General features: G+C 50.7%; 1 long non-coding RNA gene across 1 annotated transcript; it reads right to left on the minus strand.

Moving 5' to 3' along the window:
* Nucleotides 1-1,254: 1,254 nt before the first annotated feature.
* On the minus strand, nucleotides 1,255-13,288 carry LOC147649967 (uncharacterized). Its single transcript, XR_015277242.1, has 6 exons — nucleotides 13,109-13,288; nucleotides 12,786-13,019; nucleotides 9,949-12,494; nucleotides 9,626-9,859; nucleotides 8,021-9,334; nucleotides 1,255-1,703 (listed from the first exon to the last, which is right to left on the minus strand). It is a non-coding gene; the product is annotated as an uncharacterized LOC147649967 (long non-coding RNA).
* Nucleotides 13,289-20,122: the final 6,834 nt, after the last annotated feature.

Consider the following 20,122-nt stretch of genomic DNA (forward strand, 5'->3'; position numbering starts at 1 on the left):
GGCTTGTGTGGCCCACAGCAAGCCCAGGCCAGGCCAGGGATGGCCAGCAGAATCCAGTGCATGGGCTAGCGTGTCCCTGAGCAGGAAGTGCCCAGCCCGGCCCCAGGCTGGCAGCAGGGGCCCCACTCTGCCTGTGGGGAGCACCTGCCTGTTCTGCTGCTGGCATCGGTCTTCATCCCAAGACCATGTCTTCCTCCTTGTCTTTTAGATCAATATCCATCTCTTCAACATAATCTTTCGTTTCCACCTCCATCTCTTCCTCTGTCTCGTACATATCCACATCCATCTCTTGCTCTCCAGTATCCTCTCCGTCCACTTCCATGGCTTCTTCTCTATCAGTCTGTGTATCGACGTCCGTCTCCTCCTCTCCGTCTGTGCCAGCCTGCAGAGGTAGCAAAATTTCCCAGCCTGTCCCACAGAGCTCCAGCCCAGCCAGGCAGCTGCGGGGTGTCCGCCTCCGTGGAATAGTACCATAGCTCTTTTGGAACAAATGCAGACATCCTGCAGGGATGGAGAGCAAAATCCAAGCGATGGGGAGCTTTGGGGACTGCTGGGGGAATCAGGGAGCAGGTGGCAACAAGGTGACAGGGGTAGGCTTGGAGCAGGGTGAATGAAGAGCGTGCTGGCACAAGGAGCCAAGGGTTGTGTTGTGGCCGTTGCTGGATGCTGGAAGTTCTAGCTGGAGCGTGCACTGTGACATCACCGCCAGGAGTTCAGGCCCAGGCTGAAGTGGACAACGGAGACCGTAGAATGAATGATGGAATCCCTGGGTGCTTGGGCTTGGAAGGGACCCTAAAGACCATCTTGTTCCAAGCGGAGCGATCTTCCCCTAGAATAGGTTGCTCAGAGCCCCGCTCCCAGCTGGCCTTGGATGTTGCCAAGGATGGAGCATCCCCAGCCTCTGTGCACAGCCTGGGCCAGTGGCCCAGCAGCCGGAGTGGAAAAGAGCAGCTTCATTAGATCCAACTTCAAGCTCACTCCTGCAGTTGAAAGGCTTCTCCTCCCTGTGCCCATCTTTCCTAGAGCTGCAGGGAGGCCTCGCCAGCCCCCTTCTCTTTCCAGGCTGAGCATCCCCAGCCCCACACGGACAGCAGTCCGATGCGTGGCAGTCAAGGCTAAAGGGTAGCAAATGGCTACACCAGGAAGTGAGAGATGGAAGCTTTTGGAGATGGAAGCTTTACCTCTAAATGTAGAAAAGAAAGAGAAGTGGAGGGGGAAATGGTGGGACTCTGGCTCTGTTCTAACTGGCGAAGATTTTCTTTTCTTCTTTTCTGTCGTGCTAACCCAAGTTCTGTTGTTTGAAAGGAGGTTTAGCAAAATATCCATCGTCTTCTCCACTGCTGAAACACTGAACAACACCTGGGCAGGCTGAGGATGCAGAGCAAAACCTGCAAATATCTACTGCTGATCGTGATCCTGGGGAATGCAGCTAAAGCCAGCCAAAAGCAATTTCTGGAAAGTCAAGCCTGCTTTACGTTTTCTGGAGTTTGCTTGTGCCAACTTCACCAGTCATTTCTAAAAAAGGAAAAGAAACTCCAAGCAAAACAGAGAAAAACACAAAGAAACCAACCCAAAGAAACCAATCAAACAAACAGATAAAACACCCCCAATCAAACCAAAGGCAATGAGAAGTTAGGACTAGTTGTAAGGATATCACAGCAGGCGAATGGCTGCTTCCTACTTGGATCACCATCCAAAGCCACCTAGAACAACTTCTCCAAAACATATCCAACAGGACAAATGGAAAAAGTGATCCATGGCAGCTCTGCATTGTGGTGAAGGATGAGCATGCAGTGGTCCAGATGCAGCATTGCTCACCCTCCAGGCTGCTGTTTGCTCTGCTGAAAGACTCTTGCAGGACTCTTGTGGCCCCTCTCCATGCAATGGAAATCATTGCCACAGCTCTCAGTTGAGGCACTGGCATTTCCAGAGCCAGATTCAGGCACAATCCTACCGCCTGCTGAGCATCTGGGAAAGGTGCTGAGCATCTTCAGGCCTAGAAGCACAAAAGAGCTCAGGCTCTCCCCGAACTGGGTTTTCAGGGCAGCTTTCCATATCTCTGCAAGATTTCTTCATCCCTCAACACGTCTGACTTTATTATGTCCAACGATGCATTTGGGTTTCTTCTGTCCTCTTGTGTGCCCGTGAGTAACCTTCCACGTGGATGAAGGAGATTGTGTACAGGACAATTGATTGCGGCATTGCCATTTGGCTTCACTGTCACTCAGCTGAACACGGTCCTTATCTAAGAAGGACTTCCAAGAAATGGGTAGGAGTTTTGGCTGTGAGAGGAGCAGAAAGCACATTTTCTACAGCAAATTGCTAGCTGATGCACTTTCCTCCCTGCCAAAATAGTGATTGCCATTCATCTTCCTGGGAAGAATGTAAAGACCCATTCAGAGATGCCAGGTTCAGCTGGCCTGTGGCTTTGTGTGCCTCATTTCACATGTCCAATTTCAAGGGCCACTAAAAGAGACTCATGTTTGCCTTGCTACCCACAAGTGCTGTAGGTATTTCCAGGAGAAGAGGGAAAACATCGCTGTCCTGTGGTGTGGTAGAAATGCCACCACAACTGTGATTGTGTGAGCAAAGCCAGCCAGTGCTTTTTGGGGCAGCAGCAGCAGCTGAGAGTGTGGCAGAGCGGTTGTGATACTCTTTTTAGAGTCCTGCAAACATTGTTCCCGAAACAACCCACAGCTTTGCAAATGTGCCCGAAGAAAATGCAAAGAGAACTGGGGTGTGAAAATCAAAGACTGTTTATCTGTAGAAGAAAAGGAACAAGAATGAACTACACCACATATTTACACTGTAAGAATATTGGTAACAACAACAACAACAACCACAACAACAACAACAAACTATAGAACCTATTTACCTGAGAAGAGATCTAACAAAACTCTATGAAACGTATTTACAGACAACTTAAACAAACTCTAAAACCTCTATCCTGAACACAACAACTGTAAAACGTATGTACAGCAGGGTGGCATCTGTGTCTGTGATGTCCCTAAGTCCTGGAAGAAAAACAAGTAGCACGGTCAGTGCAGTCAGGCACGGAAGGGTGTTCCATGTGCTGCCGGGCTGGGACACTGGCCCAGTGGGACTCTGCTGCCAGAAGGGAGCCTGGCTGGGGGCTGTGGCCCAGGCACTGGAACAGGGCTTGTGTGGCCCACAGCAAGCCCAGGCCAGGCCAGGGATGGCCAGCAGAATCCAGTGCATGGGCTAGCGTGTCCCTGAGCAGGAAGTGCCCAGCCCGGCCCCAGGCTGGCAGCAGGGGCCCCACTCTGCCTGTGGGGAGCACCTGCCTGTTCTGCTGCTGGCATCGGTCTTCATCCCAAGACCATGTCTTGCTCCTTGTCTTTTAGATCAATATCCATCTCTTCAACATAATCTTTCGTTTCCACCTCCATCTCTTCCTCTGTCTCGTACATATCCACATCCATCTCTTGCTCTCCAGTATCCTCTCCGTCCACTTCCATGGCTTCTTCTCTATCAGTCTGTGTATCGACGTCCGTCTCCTCCTCTCCGTCTGTGCCAGCCTGCAGAGGTAGCAAAATTTCCCAGCCTGTCCCACAGAGCTCCAGCCCAGCCAGGCAGCTGCGGGGTGTCCGCCTCCGTGGAATAGTACCATAGCTCTTTTGGAACAAATGCAGACATCCTGCAGGGATGGAGAGCAAAATCCAAGCGATGGGGAGCTTTGGGGACTGCTGGGGGAATCAGGGAGCAGGTGGCAACAAGGTGACAGGGGTAGGCTTGGAGCAGGGTGAATGAAGAGCGTGCTGGCACAAGGAGCCAAGGGTTGTGTTGTGGCCGTTGCTGGATGCTGGAAGTTCTAGCTGGAGCGTGCACTGTGACATCACCGCCAGGAGTTCAGGCCCAGGCTGAAGTGGACAACGGAGACCGTAGAATGAATGATGGAATCCCTGGGTGCTTGGGCTTGGAAGGGACCCTAAAGACCATCTTGTTCCAAGCGGAGCGATCTTCCCCTAGAATAGGTTGCTCAGAGCCCCGCTCCCAGCTGGCCTTGGATGTTGCCAAGGATGGAGCATCCCCAGCCTCTGTGCACAGCCTGGGCCAGTGGCCCAGCAGCCGGAGTGGAAAAGAGCAGCTTCATTAGATCCAACTTCAAGCTCACTCCTGCAGTTGAAAGGCTTCTCCTCCCTGTGCCCATCTTTCCTAGAGCTGCAGGGAGGCCTCGCCAGCCCCCTTCTCTTTCCAGGCTGAGCATCCCCAGCCCCACACGGACAGCAGTCCGATGCGTGGCAGTCAAGGCTAAAGGGTAGCAAATGGCTACATCAGGAAGTGAGAGATGGAAGCTTTTGGAGATGGAAGCTTTACCTCTAAATGTAGAAAAGAAAGAGAAGTGGAGGGGGAAATGGTGGGACTCTGGCTCTGTTCTAACTGGCGAAGATTTTCTTTTCTTCTTTTCTGTCGTGCTAACCCAAGTTTTGTTGTTTGAAAGGAGGTTTAGCAAAATATCCATCGTCTTCTCCACTGCTGAAACACTGAACAACACCTGGGCAGGCTGAGGATGCAGAGCAAAACCTGCAAATATCTACTGCTGATCGTGATCCTGGGGAATGCAGCTAAAGCCAGCCAAAAGCAATTTCTGGAAAGTCAAGCCTGCTTTACGTTTTCTGGAGTTTGCTTGTGCCAACTTCACCAGTCATTTCTAAAAAAGGAAAAGAAACTCCAAGCAAAAGAGAGAAAAACACAAAGAAACCAACCCAAAGAAACCAATCAAACAAACAGATAAAACACCCCCAATCAAACCAAAGGCAATGAGAAGTTAGGACTAGTTTTAAGGATATCACAGCAGGCGAATGGCTGCTTCCTACTTGGATCACCATCCAAAGCCACCTAGAACAACTTGTCCAAAACATATCCAACAGGACAAATGGAAAAAGTGATCCATGGCAGCTCTGCATTGTGGTGAAGGATGAGCATGCAGTGGTCCAGATGCAGCATTGCTCACCCTCCAGGCTGCTGTTTGCTCTGCTGAAAGACTCTTGCAGGACTCTTGTGGCCCCTCTCCATGCAATGGAAATCCTTGCCACAGCTCTCAGTTGAGGCACTGGCATTTCCAGAGCCAGATTCAGGCACAATCCTACTGCCTGCTGAGCATCTGGGAAAGGTGCTGAGCATCTTCAGGCCTAGAAGCACAAAAGAGCTCAGGCTCTCCCCGAACTGGGTTTTCAGGGCAGCTTTCCATATCTCTGCAAGATTTCTTCATCCCTCAACACGTCTGACTTTATTATGTCCAACGATGCATTTGGGTTTCTTCCGTCCTCTTGTGTGCCCGTGAGTAACCTTCCACGTGGATGAAGGAGATTGTGTACAGGACAATTGATTGCGGCATTGCCATTTGGCTTCACTGTCACTCAGCTGAACACGGTCCTTATCTAAGAAGGACTTCCAAGAAATGGGTAGGAGTTTTGGCTGTGAGAGGAGCAGAAAGCACATTTTCTACAGCAAATTGCTAGCTGATGCACTTTCCTCCCTGCCAAAATAGTGATTGCCATTCATCTTCCTGGGAAGAATGTAAAGACCCATTCAGAGATGCCAGGTTCAGCTGGCCTGTGGCTTTGTGTGCCTCATTTCACATGTCCAATTTCAAGGGCCACTAAAAGAGACTCATGTTTGCCTTGCTACCCACAAGTGCTGTAGGTATTTCCAGGAGAAGAGGGAAAACATCGCTGTCCTGTGGTGTGGTAGAAATGCCACCACAACTGTGATTGTGTGAGCAAAGCCAGCCAGTGCTTTTTGGGGCAGCAGCAGCAGCTGAGAGTGTGGCAGAGCGGTTGTGATACTCTTTTTAGAGTCCTGCAAACATTGTTCCCGAAACAAGCCACAGCTTTGCAAATGTGCCCGAAGAAAATGCAAAGAGAACTGGGGTGTGAAAATCAAAGACTGTTTATCTGTAGAAGAAAAGGAACAAGAATGAACTACACCACATATTTACACTGTAAGAATATTGGTAACAACAACAACAACAACAACCACAACAACAACAACAAACTATAGAACCTATTTACCTGAGAACAGCTCTAACAAAACTCTATGAAACGTATTTACAGACAACTTAAACAAACTCTAAAACCTCTATCCTGAACACAACAACTGTAAAACGTATGTACAGCAGGGTGGCATCTGTGTCTGTGATGTCCCTAAGTCCTGGAAGAAAAACAAGTAGCACGGTCAGTGCAGTCAGGCACGGAAGGGTGTTCCATGTGCTGCCGGGCTGGGACACTGGCCCAGTGGGACTCTGCTGCCAGAAGGGAGCCTGGCTGGGGGCTGTGGCCCAGGCACTGGAACAGGGCTTGTGTGGCCCACAGCAAGCCCAGGCCAGGCCAGGGATGGCCAGCAGAATCCAGTGCATGGGCTAGCGTGTCCCTGAGCAGGAAGTGCCCAGCCCGGCCCCAGGCTGGCAGCAGGGGCCCCACTCTGCCTGTGGGGAGCACCTGCCTGTTCTGCTGCTGGCATCGGTCTTCATCCCAAGACCATGTCTTCCTCCTTGTCTTTTAGATCAATATCCATCTCTTCAACATAATCTTTCGTTTCCACCTCCATCTCTTCCTCTGTCTCGTACATATCCACATCCATCTCTTGCTCTCCAGTATCCTCTCCGTCCACTTCCATGGCTTCTTCTCTATCAGTCTGTGTATCGACGTCCGTCTCCTCCTCTCCGTCTGTGCCAGCCTGCAGAGGTAGCAAAATTTCCCAGCCTGTCCCACAGAGCTCCAGCCCAGCCAGGCAGCTGCGGGGTGTCCGCCTCCGTGGAATAGTACCATAGCTCTTTTGGAACAAATGCAGACATCCTGCAGGGATGGAGAGCAAAATCCAAGCGATGGGGAGCTTTGGGGACTGCTGGGGGAATCAGGGAGCAGGTGGCAACAAGGTGACAGGGGTAGGCTTGGAGCAGGGTGAATGAAGAGCGTGCTGGCACAAGGAGCCAAGGGTTGTGTTGTGGCCGTTGCTGGATGCTGGAAGTTCTAGCTGGAGCGTGCACTGTGACATCACCGCCAGGAGTTCAGGCCCAGGCTGAAGTGGACAACGGAGACCGTAGAATGAATGATGGAATCCCTGGGTGCTTGGGCTTGGAAGGGACCCTAAAGACCATCTTGTTCCAAGCGGAGCGATCTTCCCCTAGAATAGGTTGCTCAGAGCCCCGCTCCCAGCTGGCCTTGGATGTTGCCAAGGATGGAGCATCCCCAGCCTCTGTGCACAGCCTGGGCCAGTGGCCCAGCAGCCGGAGTGGAAAAGAGCAGCTTCATTAGATCCAACTTCAAGCTCACTCCTGCAGTTGAAAGGCTTCTCCTCCCTGTGCCCATCTTTCCTAGAGCTGCAGGGAGGCCTCGCCAGCCCCCTTCTCTTTCCAGGCTGAGCATCCCCAGCCCCACACGGACAGCAGTCCGATGCGTGGCAGTCAAGGCTAAAGGGTAGCAAATGGCTACATCAGGAAGTGAGAGATGGAAGCTTTTGGAGATGGAAGCTTTACCTCTAAATGTAGAAAAGAAAGAGAAGTGGAGGGGGAAATGGTGGGACTCTGGCTCTGTTCTAACTGGCGAAGATTTTCTTTTCTTCTTTTCTGTCGTGCTAACCCAAGTTTTGTTGTTTGAAAGGAGGTTTAGCAAAATATCCATCGTCTTCTCCACTGCTGAAACACTGAACAACACCTGGGCAGGCTGAGGATGCAGAGCAAAACCTGCAAATATCTACTGCTGATCGTGATCCTGGGGAATGCAGCTAAAGCCAGCCAAAAGCAATTTCTGGAAAGTCAAGCCTGCTTTACGTTTTCTGGAGTTTGGTTGTGCCAACTTCACCAGTCATTTCTAAAAAAGGAAAAGAAACTCCAAGCAAAACAAAGAAAAACACAAAGAAACCAACCCAAAGAAACCAATCAAACAAACAGATAAAACACCCCCAATCAAACCAAAGGCAATGAGAAGTTAGGACTAGTTGTAAGGATATCACAGCAGGCGAATGGCTGCTTCCTACTTGGATCACCATCCAAAGCCACCTAGAACAACTTCTCCAAAACATATCCAACAGGACAAATGGAAAAAGTGATCCATGGCAGCTCTGCATTGTGGTGAAGGATGAGCATGCAGTGGTCCAGATGCAGCACTGCCCACCCTCCAGGCTGCTGTTTGCTCTGCTGAAAGACTCTTGCAGGACTCTTGTGGCCCCTCTCCATGCAATGGAAATCCTTGCCACAGCTCTCAGTTGAGGCACTGGCATTTCCAGAGCCAGATTCAGGCACAATCCTACTGCCTGCTGAGCATCTGGGAAAGGTGCTGAGCATCTTCAGGCCTACAAGCACAAAAGAGCTCAGGCTCTCCCCGAACTGGGTTTTCAGGGCAGCTTTCCATATCTCTGCAAGATTTCTTCATCCCTCAACACGTCTGACTTTATTATGTCCAACGATGCATTTGGGTTTCTTCCGTCCTCTTGTGTGCCCGTGAGTAACCTTCCACGTGGATGAAGGAGATTGTGTACAGGACAATTGATTGTGGCATTGCCATTTGGCTTCACTGTCACTCAGTTGAACACGGTCCTTATCTAAGAAGGACTTCCAAGAAATGGGTAGGAGTTTTGGCTGTGAGAGGAGCAGAAAGCACATTTTCTACAGCAAATTGCTAGCTGATGCACTTTCCTCCCTGCCAAAATAGTGATTGCCATTCATCTTCCTGGGAAGAATGTAAAGACCCATTCAGAGATGCCAGGTTCAGCTGGCCTGTGGCTTTGTGTGCCTCATTTCACATGTCCAATTTCAAGGGCCACTAAAAGAGGCTCATGTTTGCCTTGCTACCCACAAGTGCTGCAGGTATTTCCAGGAGAAGAGGGAAAACATCGCTGTCCTGTGGTGTGGTAGAAATGCCACCACAACTGTGATTGTGTGAGCAAAGCCAGCCAGTGCTTTTTGGGGCAGCAGCAGCAGCTGAGAGTGTGGCAGAGCGGTTGTGATACTCTTTTTAGAGTCCTGCAAACATTGTTCCCGAAACAACCCACAGCTTTGCAAATGTGCCCGAAGAAAATGCAAAGAGAACTGGGGTGTGAAAATCAAAGACTGTTTATCTGTAGAAGAAAAGGAACAAGAATGAACTACACCACATATTTACACTGTAAGAATATTGGTAACAACAACAACAACAACAACCACAACAACAACAACAAACTATAGAACCTATTTACCTGAGAAGAGATCTAACAAAACTCTATGAAACGTATTTACAGACAACTTAAACAAACTCTAAAACCTCTATCCTGAACACAACAACTGTAAAACGTATGTACAGCAGGGTGGCATCTGTGTCTGTGATGTCCCTAAGTCCTGGAAGAAAAACAAGTAGCACGGTCAGTGCAGTCAGGCACGGAAGGGTGTTCCATGTGCTGCCGGGCTGGGACACTGGCCCAGTGGGACTCTGCTGCCAGAAGGGAGCCTGGCTGGGGGCTGTGGCCCAGGCACTGGAACAGGGCTTGTGTGGCCCACAGCAAGCCCAGGCCAGGCCAGGGATGGCCAGCAGAATCCAGTGCATGGGCTAGCGTGTCCCTGAGCAGGAAGTGCCCAGCCCGGCCCCAGGCTGGCAGCAGGGGCCCCACTCTGCCTGTGGGGAGCACCTGCCTGTTCTGCTGCTGGCATCGGTCTTCATCCCAAGACCATGTCTTGCTCCTTGTCTTTTAGATCAATATCCATCTCTTCAACATAATCTTTCGTTTCCACCTCCATCTCTTCCTCTGTCTCGTACATATCCACATCCATCTCTTGCTCTCCAGTATCCTCTCCGTCCACTTCCATGGCTTCTTCTCTATCAGTCTGTGTATCGACGTCCGTCTCCTCCTCTCCGTCTGTGCCAGCCTGCAGAGGTAGCAAAATTTCCCAGCCTGTCCCACAGAGCTCCAGCCCAGCCAGGCAGCTGCGGGGTGTCCGCCTCCGTGGAATAGTACCATAGCTCTTTTGGAACAAATGCAGACATCCTGCAGGGATGGAGAGCAAAATCCAAGCGATGGGGAGCTTTGGGGACTGCTGGGGGAATCAGGGAGCAGGTGGCAACAAGGTGACAGGGGTAGGCTTGGAGCAGGGTGAATGAAGAGCGTGCTGGCACAAGGAGCCAAGGGTTGTGTTGTGGCCGTTGCTGGATGCTGGAAGTTCTAGCTGGAGCGTGCACTGTGACATCACCGCCAGGAGTTCAGGCCCAGGCTGAAGTGGACAACGGAGACCGTAGAATGAATGATGGAATCCCTGGGTGCTTGGGCTTGGAAGGGACCCTAAAGACCATCTTGTTCCAAGCGGAGCGATCTTCCCCTAGAATAGGTTGCTCAGAGCCCCGCTCCCAGCTGGCCTTGGATGTTGCCAAGGATGGAGCATCCCCAGCCTCTGTGCACAGCCTGGGCCAGTGGCCCAGCAGCCGGAGTGGAAAAGAGCAGCTTCATTAGATCCAACTTCAAGCTCACTCCTGCAGTTGAAAGGCTTCTCCTCCCTGTGCCCATCTTTCCTAGAGCTGCAGGGAGGCCTCGCCAGCCCCCTTCTCTTTCCAGGCTGAGCATCCCCAGCCCCACACGGACAGCAGTCCGATGCGTGGCAGTCAAGGCTAAAGGGTAGCAAATGGCTACATCAGGAAGTGAGAGATGGAAGCTTTTGGAGATGGAAGCTTTACCTCTAAATGTAGAAAAGAAAGAGAAGTGGAGGGGGAAATGGTGGGACTCTGGCTCTGTTCTAACTGGCGAAGATTTTCTTTTCTTCTTTTCTGTCGTGCTAACCCAAGTTTTGTTGTTTGAAAGGAGGTTTAGCAAAATATCCATCGTCTTCTCCACTGCTGAAACACTGAACAACACCTGGGCAGGCTGAGGATGCAGAGCAAAACCTGCAAATATCTACTGCTGATGGTGATCCTGGGGAATGCAGCTAAAGCCAGCCAAAAGCAATTTCTGGAAAGTCAAGCCTGCTTTACGTTTTCTGGAGTTTGGTTGTGCCAACTTCACCAGTCATTTCTAAAAAAGGAAAAGAAACTCCAAGCAAAAGAGAGAAAAACACAAAGAAACCAACCCAAAGAAACCAATCAAACAAACAGATAAAACACCCCCAATCAAACCAAAGGCAATGAGAAGTTAGGACTAGTTGTAAGGATATCACAGCAGGCGAATGGCTGCTTCCTACTTGGATCACCATCCAAAGCCACCTAGAACAACTTCTCCAAAACATATCCAACAGGACAAATGGAAAAAGTGATCCATGGCAGCTCTGCATTGTGGTGAAGGATGAGCATGCAGTGGTCCAGATGCAGCACTGCCCACCCTCCAGGCTGCTGTTTGCTCTGCTGAAAGACTCTTGCAGGACTCTTGTGGCCCCTCTCCATGCAATGGAAATCCTTGCCACAGCTCTCAGTTGAGGCACTGGCATTTCCAGAGCCAGATTCAGGCACAATCCTACTGCCTGCTGAGCATCTGGGAAAGGTGCTGAGCATCTTCAGGCCTACAAGCACAAAAGAGCTCAGGCTCTCCCCGAACTGGGTTTTCAGGGCAGCTTTCCATATCTCTGCAAGATTTCTTCATCCCTCAACACGTCTGACTTTATTATGTCCAACGATGCATTTGGGTTTCTTCCGTCCTCTTGTGTGCCCGTGAGTAACCTTCCACGTGGATGAAGGAGATTGTGTACAGGACAATTGATTGCGGCATTGCCATTTGGCTTCACTGTCACTCAGTTGAACACGGTCCTTATCTAAGAAGGACTTCCAAGAAATGGGAAGGAGTTTTGGCTGTGAGAGGAGCAGAAAGCACATTTTCTACAGCAAATTGCTAGCTGATGCACTTTCCTCCCTGCCAAAATAGTGATTGCCATTCATCTTCCTGGGAAGAATGTAAAGACCCATTCAGAGATGCCAGGTTCAGCTGGCCTGTGGCTTTGTGTGCCTCATTTCACATGTCCAATTTCAAGGGCCACTAAAAGAGGCTCATGTTTGCCTTGCTACCCACAAGTGCTGTAGGTATTTCCAGGAGAAGAGGGAAAACATCGCTGTCCTGTGGTGTGGTAGAAATGCCACCACAACTGTGATTGTGTGAGCAAAGCCAGCCAGTGCTTTTTGGGGCAGCAGCAGCAGCTGAGAGTGTGGCAGAGCGGTTGTGATACTCTTTTTAGAGTCCTGCAAACATTGTTCCCGAAACAACCCACAGCTTTGCAAATGTGCCCGAAGAAAATGCAAAGAGAACTGGGGTGTGAAAATCAAAGACTGTTTATCTGTAGAAGAAAAGGAACAAGAATGAACTACACCACATATTTACACTGTAAGAATATTGGTAACAACAACAACAACAACAACCACAACAACAACAACAAACTATAGAACCTATTTACCTGAGAACAGCTCTAACAAAACTCTATGAAACGTATTTACAGACAACTTAAACAAACTCTAAAACCTCTATCCTGAACACAACAACTGTAAAACGTATGTACAGCAGGGTGGCATCTGTGTCTGTGATGTCCCTAAGTCCTGGAAGAAAAACAAGTAGCACGGTCAGTGCAGTCAGGCACGGAAGGGTGTTCCATGTGCTGCCGGGCTGGGACACTGGCCCAGTGGGACTCTGCTGCCAGAAGGGAGCCTGGCTGGGGGCTGTGGCCCAGGCACTGGAACAGGGCTTGTGTGGCCCACAGCAAGCCCAGGCCAGGCCAGGGATGGCCAGCAGAATCCAGTGCATGGGCTAGCGTGTCCCTGAGCAGGAAGTGCCCAGCCCGGCCCCAGGCTGGCAGCAGGGGCCCCACTCTGCCTGTGGGGAGCACCTGCCTGTTCTGCTGCTGGCATCGGTCTTCATCCCAAGACCATGTCTTGCTCCTTGTCTTTTAGATCAATATCCATCTCTTCAACATAATCTTTCGTTTCCACCTCCATCTCTTCCTCTGTCTCGTACATATCCACATCCATCTCTTGCTCTCCAGTATCCTCTCCGTCCACTTCCATGGCTTCTTCTCTATCAGTCTGTGTATCGACGTCCGTCTCCTCCTCTCCGTCTGTGCCAGCCTGCAGAGGTAGCAAAATTTCCCAGCCTGTCCCACAGAGCTCCAGCCCAGCCAGGCAGCTGCGGGGTGTCCGCCTCCGTGGAATAGTACCATAGCTCTTTTGGAACAAATGCAGACATCCTGCAGGGATGGAGAGCAAAATCCAAGCGATGGGGAGCTTTGGGGACTGCTGGGGGAATCAGGGAGCAGGTGGCAACAAGGTGACAGGGGTAGGCTTGGAGCAGGGTGAATGAAGAGCGTGCTGGCACAAGGAGCCAAGGGTTGTGTTGTGGCCGTTGCTGGATGCTGGAAGTTCTAGCTGGAGCGTGCACTGTGACATCACCGCCAGGAGTTCAGGCCCAGGCTGAAGTGGACAACGGAGACCGTAGAATGAATGATGGAATCCCTGGGTGCTTGGGCTTGGAAGGGACCCTAAAGACCATCTTGTTCCAAGCGGAGCGATCTTCCCCTAGAATAGGTTGCTCAGAGCCCCGCTCCCAGCTGGCCTTGGATGTTGCCAAGGATGGAGCATCCCCAGCCTCTGTGCACAGCCTGGGCCAGTGGCCCAGCAGCCGGAGTGGAAAAGAGCAGCTTCATTAGATCCAACTTCAAGCTCACTCCTGCAGTTGAAAGGCTTCTCCTCCCTGTGCCCATCTTTCCTAGAGCTGCAGGGAGGCCTCGCCAGCCCCCTTCTCTTTCCAGGCTGAGCATCCCCAGCCCCACACGGACAGCAGTCCGATGCGTGGCAGTCAAGGCTAAAGGGTAGCAAATGGCTACATCAGGAAGTGAGAGATGGAAGCTTTTGGAGATGGAAGCTTTACCTCTAAATGTAGAAAAGAAAGAGAAGTGGAGGGGGAAATGGTGGGACTCTGGCTCTGTTCTAACTGGCGAAGATTTTCTTTTCTTCTTTTCTGTCGTGCTAACCCAAGTTTTGTTGTTTGAAAGGAGGTTTAGCAAAATATCCATCGTCTTCTCCACTGCTGAAACACTGAACAACACCTGGGCAGGCTGAGGATGCAGAGCAAAACCTGCAAATATCTACTGCTGATCGTGATCCTGGGGAATGCAGCTAAAGCCAGCCAAAAGCAATTTCTGGAAAGTCAAGCCTGCTTTACGTTTTCTGGAGTTTGGTTGTGCCAACTTCACCAGTCATTTCTAAAAAAGGAAAAGAAACTCCAAGCAAAACAAAGAAAAACACAAAGAAACCAACCCAAAGAAACCAATCAAACAAACAGATAAAACACCCCCAATCAAACCAAAGGCAATGAGAAGTTAGGACTAGTTGTAAGGATATCACAGCAGGCGAATGGCTGCTTCCTACTTGGATCACCATCCAAAGCCACCTAGAACAACTTCTCCAAAACATATCCAACAGGACAAATGGAAAAAGTGATCCATGGCAGCTCTGCATTGTGGTGAAGGATGAGCATGCAGTGGTCCAGATGCAGCACTGCCCACCCTCCAGGCTGCTGTTTGCTCTGCTGAAAGACTCTTGCAGGACTCTTGTGGCCCCTCTCCATGCAATGGAAATCCTTGCCACAGCTCTCAGTTGAGGCACTGGCATTTCCAGAGCCAGATTCAGGCACAATCCTACTGCCTGCTGAGCATCTGGGAAAGGTGCTGAGCATCTTCAGGCCTACAAGCACAAAAGAGCTCAGGCTCTCCCCGAACTGGGTTTTCAGGGCAGCTTTCCATATCTCTGCAAGATTTCTTCATCCCTCAACACGTCTGACTTTATTATGTCCAACGATGCATTTGGGTTTCTTCCGTCCTCTTGTGTGCCCGTGAGTAACCTTCCACGTGGATGAAGGAGATTGTGTACAGGACAATTGATTGTGGCATTGCCATTTGGCTTCACTGTCACTCAGTTGAACACGGTCCTTATCTAAGAAGGACTTCCAAGAAATGGGTAGGAGTTTTGGCTGTGAGAGGAGCAGAAAGCACATTTTCTACAGCAAATTGCTAGCTGATGCACTTTCCTCCCTGCCAAAATAGTGATTGCCATTCATCTTCCTGGGAAGAATGTAAAGACCCATTCAGAGATGCCAGGTTCAGCTGGCCTGTGGCTTTGTGTGCCTCATTTCACATGTCCAATTTCAAGGGCCACTAAAAGAGGCTCATGTTTGCCTTGCTACCCACAAGTGCTGCAGGTATTTCCAGGAGAAGAGGGAAAACATCGCTGTCCTGTGGTGTGGTAGAAATGCCACCACAACTGTGATTGTGTGAGCAAAGCCAGCCAGTGCTTTTTGGGGCAGCAGCAGCAGCTGAGAGTGTGGCAGAGCGGTTGTGATACTCTTTTTAGAGTCCTGCAAACATTGTTCCCGAAACAACCCACAGCTTTGCAAATGTGCCCGAAGAAAATGCAAAGAGAACTGGGGTGTGAAAATCAAAGACTGTTTATCTGTAGAAGAAAAGGAACAAGAATGAACTACACCACATATTTACACTGTAAGAATATTGGTAACAACAACAACAACAACAACCACAACAACAACAACAAACTATAGAACCTATTTACCTGAGAAGAGATCTAACAAAACTCTATGAAACGTATTTACAGACAACTTAAACAAACTCTAAAACCTCTATCCTGAACACAACAACTGTAAAACGTATGTACAGCAGGGTGGCATCTGTGTCTGTGATGTCCCTAAGTCCTGGAAGAAAAACAAGTAGCACGGTCAGTGCAGTCAGGCACGGAAGGGTGTTCCATGTGCTGCCGGGCTGGGACACTGGCCCAGTGGGACTCTGCTGCCAGAAGGGAGCCTGGCTGGGGGCTGTGGCCCAGGCACTGGAACAGGGCTTGTGTGGCCCACAGCAAGCCCAGGCCAGGCCAGGGATGGCCAGCAGAATCCAGTGCATGGGCTAGCGTGTCCCTGAGCAGGAAGTGCCCAGCCCGGCCCCAGGCTGGCAGCAGGGGCCCCACTCTGCCTGTGGGGAGCACCTGCCTGTTCTGCTGCTGGCATCGGTCTTCATCCCAAGACCATGTCTTGCTCCTTGTCTTTTAGATCAATATCCATCTCTTCAACATAATCTTTCGTTTCCACCTCCATCTCTTCCTCTGTCTCGTACATATCCACATCCATCTCTTGCTCTCCAGTATCCTCTCCGTCCACTTCCATGGCTTCTTCTCTATCAGTCTGTGTATCGACGTCCGTCTCCTCCTCTCCGTCTGTGCCAGCCTGCAGAGGTAGCAAAATTTCCCAGCCTGTCCCACAGAGCTCCAGCCCAGCCAGGCAGCTGCGGGGTGTCCGCCTCCGTGGAATAGTACCATAGCTCTTTTGGAACAAATGCAGACATCCTGCAGGGATGGAGAGCAAAATCCAAGCGATGGGGAGCTTTGGGGACTGCTGGGGGAATCAGGGAGCAGGTGGCAACAAGGTGACAGGGGTAGGCTTGGAGCAGGGTGAATGAAGAGCGTGCTGGCACAAGGAGCCAAGGGTTGTGTTGTGGCCGTTGCTGGATGCTGGAAGTTCTAGCTGGAGCGTGCACTGTGACATCACCGCCAGGAGTTCAGGCCCAGGCTGAAGTGGACAACGGAGACCGTAGAATGAATGATGGAATCCCTGGGTGCTTGGGCTTGGAAGGGACCCTAAAGACCATCTTGTTCCAAGCGGAGCGATCTTCCCCTAGAATAGGTTGCTCAGAGCCCCGCTCCCAGCTGGCCTTGGATGTTGCCAAGGATGGAGCATCCCCAGCCTCTGTGCACAGCCTGGGCCAGTGGCCCAGCAGCCGGAGTGGAAAAGAGCAGCTTCATTAGATCCAACTTCAAGCTCACTCCTGCAGTTGAAAGGCTTCTCCTCCCTGTGCCCATCTTTCCTAGAGCTGCAGGGAGGCCTCGCCAGCCCCCTTCTCTTTCCAGGCTGAGCATCCCCAGCCCCACACGGACAGCAGTCCGATGCGTGGCAGTCAAGGCTAAAGGGTAGCAAATGGCTACATCAGGAAGTGAGAGATGGAAGCTTTTGGAGATGGAAGCTTTACCTCTAAATGTAGAAAAGAAAGAGAAGTGGAGGGGGAAATGGTGGGACTCTGGCTCTGTTCTAACTGGCGAAGATTTTCTTTTCTTCTTTTCTGTCGTGCTAACCCAAGTTTTGTTGTTTGAAAGGAGGTTTAGCAAAATATCCATCGTCTTCTCCACTGCTGAAACACTGAACAACACCTGGGCAGGCTGAGGATGCAGAGCAAAACCTGCAAATATCTACTGCTGATCGTGATCCTGGGGAATGCAGCTAAAGCCAGCCAAAAGCAATTTCTGGAAAGTCAAGCCTGCTTTACGTTTTCTGGAGTTTGCTTGTGCCAACTTCACCAGTCATTTCTAAAAAAGGAAAAGAAACTCCAAGCAAAAGAGAGAAAAACACAAAGAAACCAACCCAAAGAAACCAATCAAACAAACAGATAAAACACCCCCAATCAAACCAAAGGCAATGAGAAGTTAGGACTAGTTTTAAGGATATCACAGCAGGCGAATGGCTGCTTCCTACTTGGATCACCATCCAAAGCCACCTAGAACAACTTGTCCAAAACATATCCAACAGGACAAATGGAAAAAGTGATCCATGGCAGCTCTGCATTGTGGTGAAGGATGAGCATGCAGTGGTCCAGATGCAGCATTGCTCACCCTCCAGGCTGCTGTTTGCTCTGCTGAAAGACTCTTGCAGGACTCTTGTGGCCCCTCTCCATGCAATGGAAATCCTTGCCACAGCTCTCAGTTGAGGCACTGGCATTTCCAGAGCCAGATTCAGGCACAATCCTACTGCCTGCTGAGCATCTGGGAAAGCTGCTGAGCATCTTCAGGCCTAGAAGCACAAAAGAGCTCAGGCTCTCCCCGAACTGGGTTTTCAGGGCAGCTTTCCATATCTCTGCAAGATTTCTTCATCCCTCAACACGTCTGACTTTATTATGTCCAACGATGCATTTGGGTTTCTTCCGTCCTCTTGTGTGCCCGTGAGTAACCTTCCACGTGGATGAAGGAGATTGTGTACAGGACAATTGATTGCGGCATTGCCATTTGGCTTCACTGTCACTCAGCTGAACACGGTCCTTATCTAAGAAGGACTTCCAAGAAATGGGTAGGAGTTTTGGCTGTGAGAGGAGCAGAAAGCACATTTTCTACAGCAAATTGCTAGCTGATGCACTTTCCTCCCTGCCAAAATAGTGATTGCCATTCATCTTCCTGGGAAGAATGTAAAGACCCATTCAGAGATGCCAGGTTCAGCTGGCCTGTGGCTTTGTGTGCCTCATTTCACATGTCCAATTTCAAGGGCCACTAAAAGAGACTCATGTTTGCCTTGCTACCCACAAGTGCTGTAGGTATTTCCAGGAGAAGAGGGAAAACATCGCTGTCCTGTGGTGTGGTAGAAATGCCACCACAACTGTGATTGTGTGAGCAAAGCCAGCCAGTGCTTTTTGGGGCAGCAGCAGCAGCTGAGAGTGTGGCAGAGCGGTTGTGATACTCTTTTTAGAGTCCTGCAAACATTGTTCCCGAAACAACCCACAGCTTTGCAAATGTGCCCGAAGAAAATGCAAAGAGAACTGGGGTGTGAAAATCAAAGACTGTTTATCTGTAGAAGAAAAGGAACAAGAATGAACTACACCACATATTTACACTGTAAGAATATTGGTAACAACAACAACAACAACCACAACAACAACAACAAACTATAGAACCTATTTACCTGAGAACAGCTCTAACAAAACTCTATGAAACGTATTTACAGACAACTTAAACAAACTCTAAAACCTCTATCCTGAACACAACAACTGTAAAACGTATGTACAGCAGGGTGGCATCTGTGTCTGTGATGTCCCTAAGTCCTGGAAGAAAAACAAGTAGCACGGTCAGTGCAGTCAGGCACGGAAGGGTGTTCCATGTGCTGCCGGGCTGGGACACTGGCCCAGTGGGACTCTGCTGCCAGAAGGGAGCCTGGCTGGGGGCTGTGGCCCAGGCACTGGAACAGGGCTTGTGTGGCCCACAGCAAGCCCAGGCCAGGCCAGGGATGGCCAGCAGAATCCAGTGCATGGGCTAGCGTGTCCCTGAGCAGGAAGTGCCCAGCCCGGCCCCAGGCTGGCAGCAGGGGCCCCACTCTGCCTGTGGGGAGCACCTGCCTGTTCTGCTGCTGGCATCGGTCTTCATCCCAAGACCATGTCTTGCTCCTTGTCTTTTAGATCAATATCCATCTCTTCAACATAATCTTTCGTTTCCACCTCCATCTCTTCCTCTGTCTCGTACATATCCACATCCATCTCTTGCTCTCCAGTATCCTCTCCGTCCACTTCCATGGCTTCTTCTCTATCAGTCTGTGTATCGACGTCCGTCTCCTCCTCTCCGTCTGTGCCAGCCTGCAGAGGTAGCAAAATTTCCCAGCCTGTCCCACAGAGCTCCAGCCCAGCCAGGCAGCTGCGGGGTGTCCGCCTCCGTGGAATAGTACCATAGCTCTTTTGGAACAAATGCAGACATCCTGCAGGGATGGAGAGCAAAATCCAAGCGATGGGGAGCTTTGGGGACTGCTGGGGGAATCAGGGAGCAGGTGGCAACAAGGTGACAGGGGTAGGCTTGGAGCAGGGTGAATGAAGAGCGTGCTGGCACAAGGAGCCAAGGGTTGTGTTGTGGCCGTTGCTGGATGCTGGAAGTTCTAGCTGGAGCGTGCACTGTGACATCACCGCCAGGAGTTCAGGCCCAGGCTGAAGTGGACAACGGAGACCGTAGAATGAATGATGGAATCCCTGGGTGCTTGGGCTTGGAAGGGACCCTAAAGACCATCTTGTTCCAAGCGGAGCGATCTTCCCCTAGAATAGGTTGCTCAGAGCCCCGCTCCCAGCTGGCCTTGGATGTTGCCAAGGATGGAGCATCCCCAGCCTCTGTGCACAGCCTGGGCCAGTGGCCCAGCAGCCGGAGTGGAAAAGAGCAGCTTCATTAGATCCAACTTCAAGCTCACTCCTGCAGTTGAAAGGCTTCTCCTCCCTGTGCCCATCTTTCCTAGAGCTGCAGGGAGGCCTCGCCAGCCCCCTTCTCTTTCCAGGCTGAGCATCCCCAGCCCCACACGGACAGCAGTCCGATGCGTGGCAGTCAAGGCTAAAGGGTAGCAAATGGCTACATCAGGAAGTGAGAGATGGAAGCTTTTGGAG

This window comes from Cyanistes caeruleus, chromosome 17 (genome assembly GCF_971803275.1).
Source record: "Cyanistes caeruleus chromosome 17, bCyaCae1.hap1.1, whole genome shotgun sequence".
NCBI lineage: Eukaryota > Metazoa > Chordata > Aves > Passeriformes > Paridae > Cyanistes > Cyanistes caeruleus.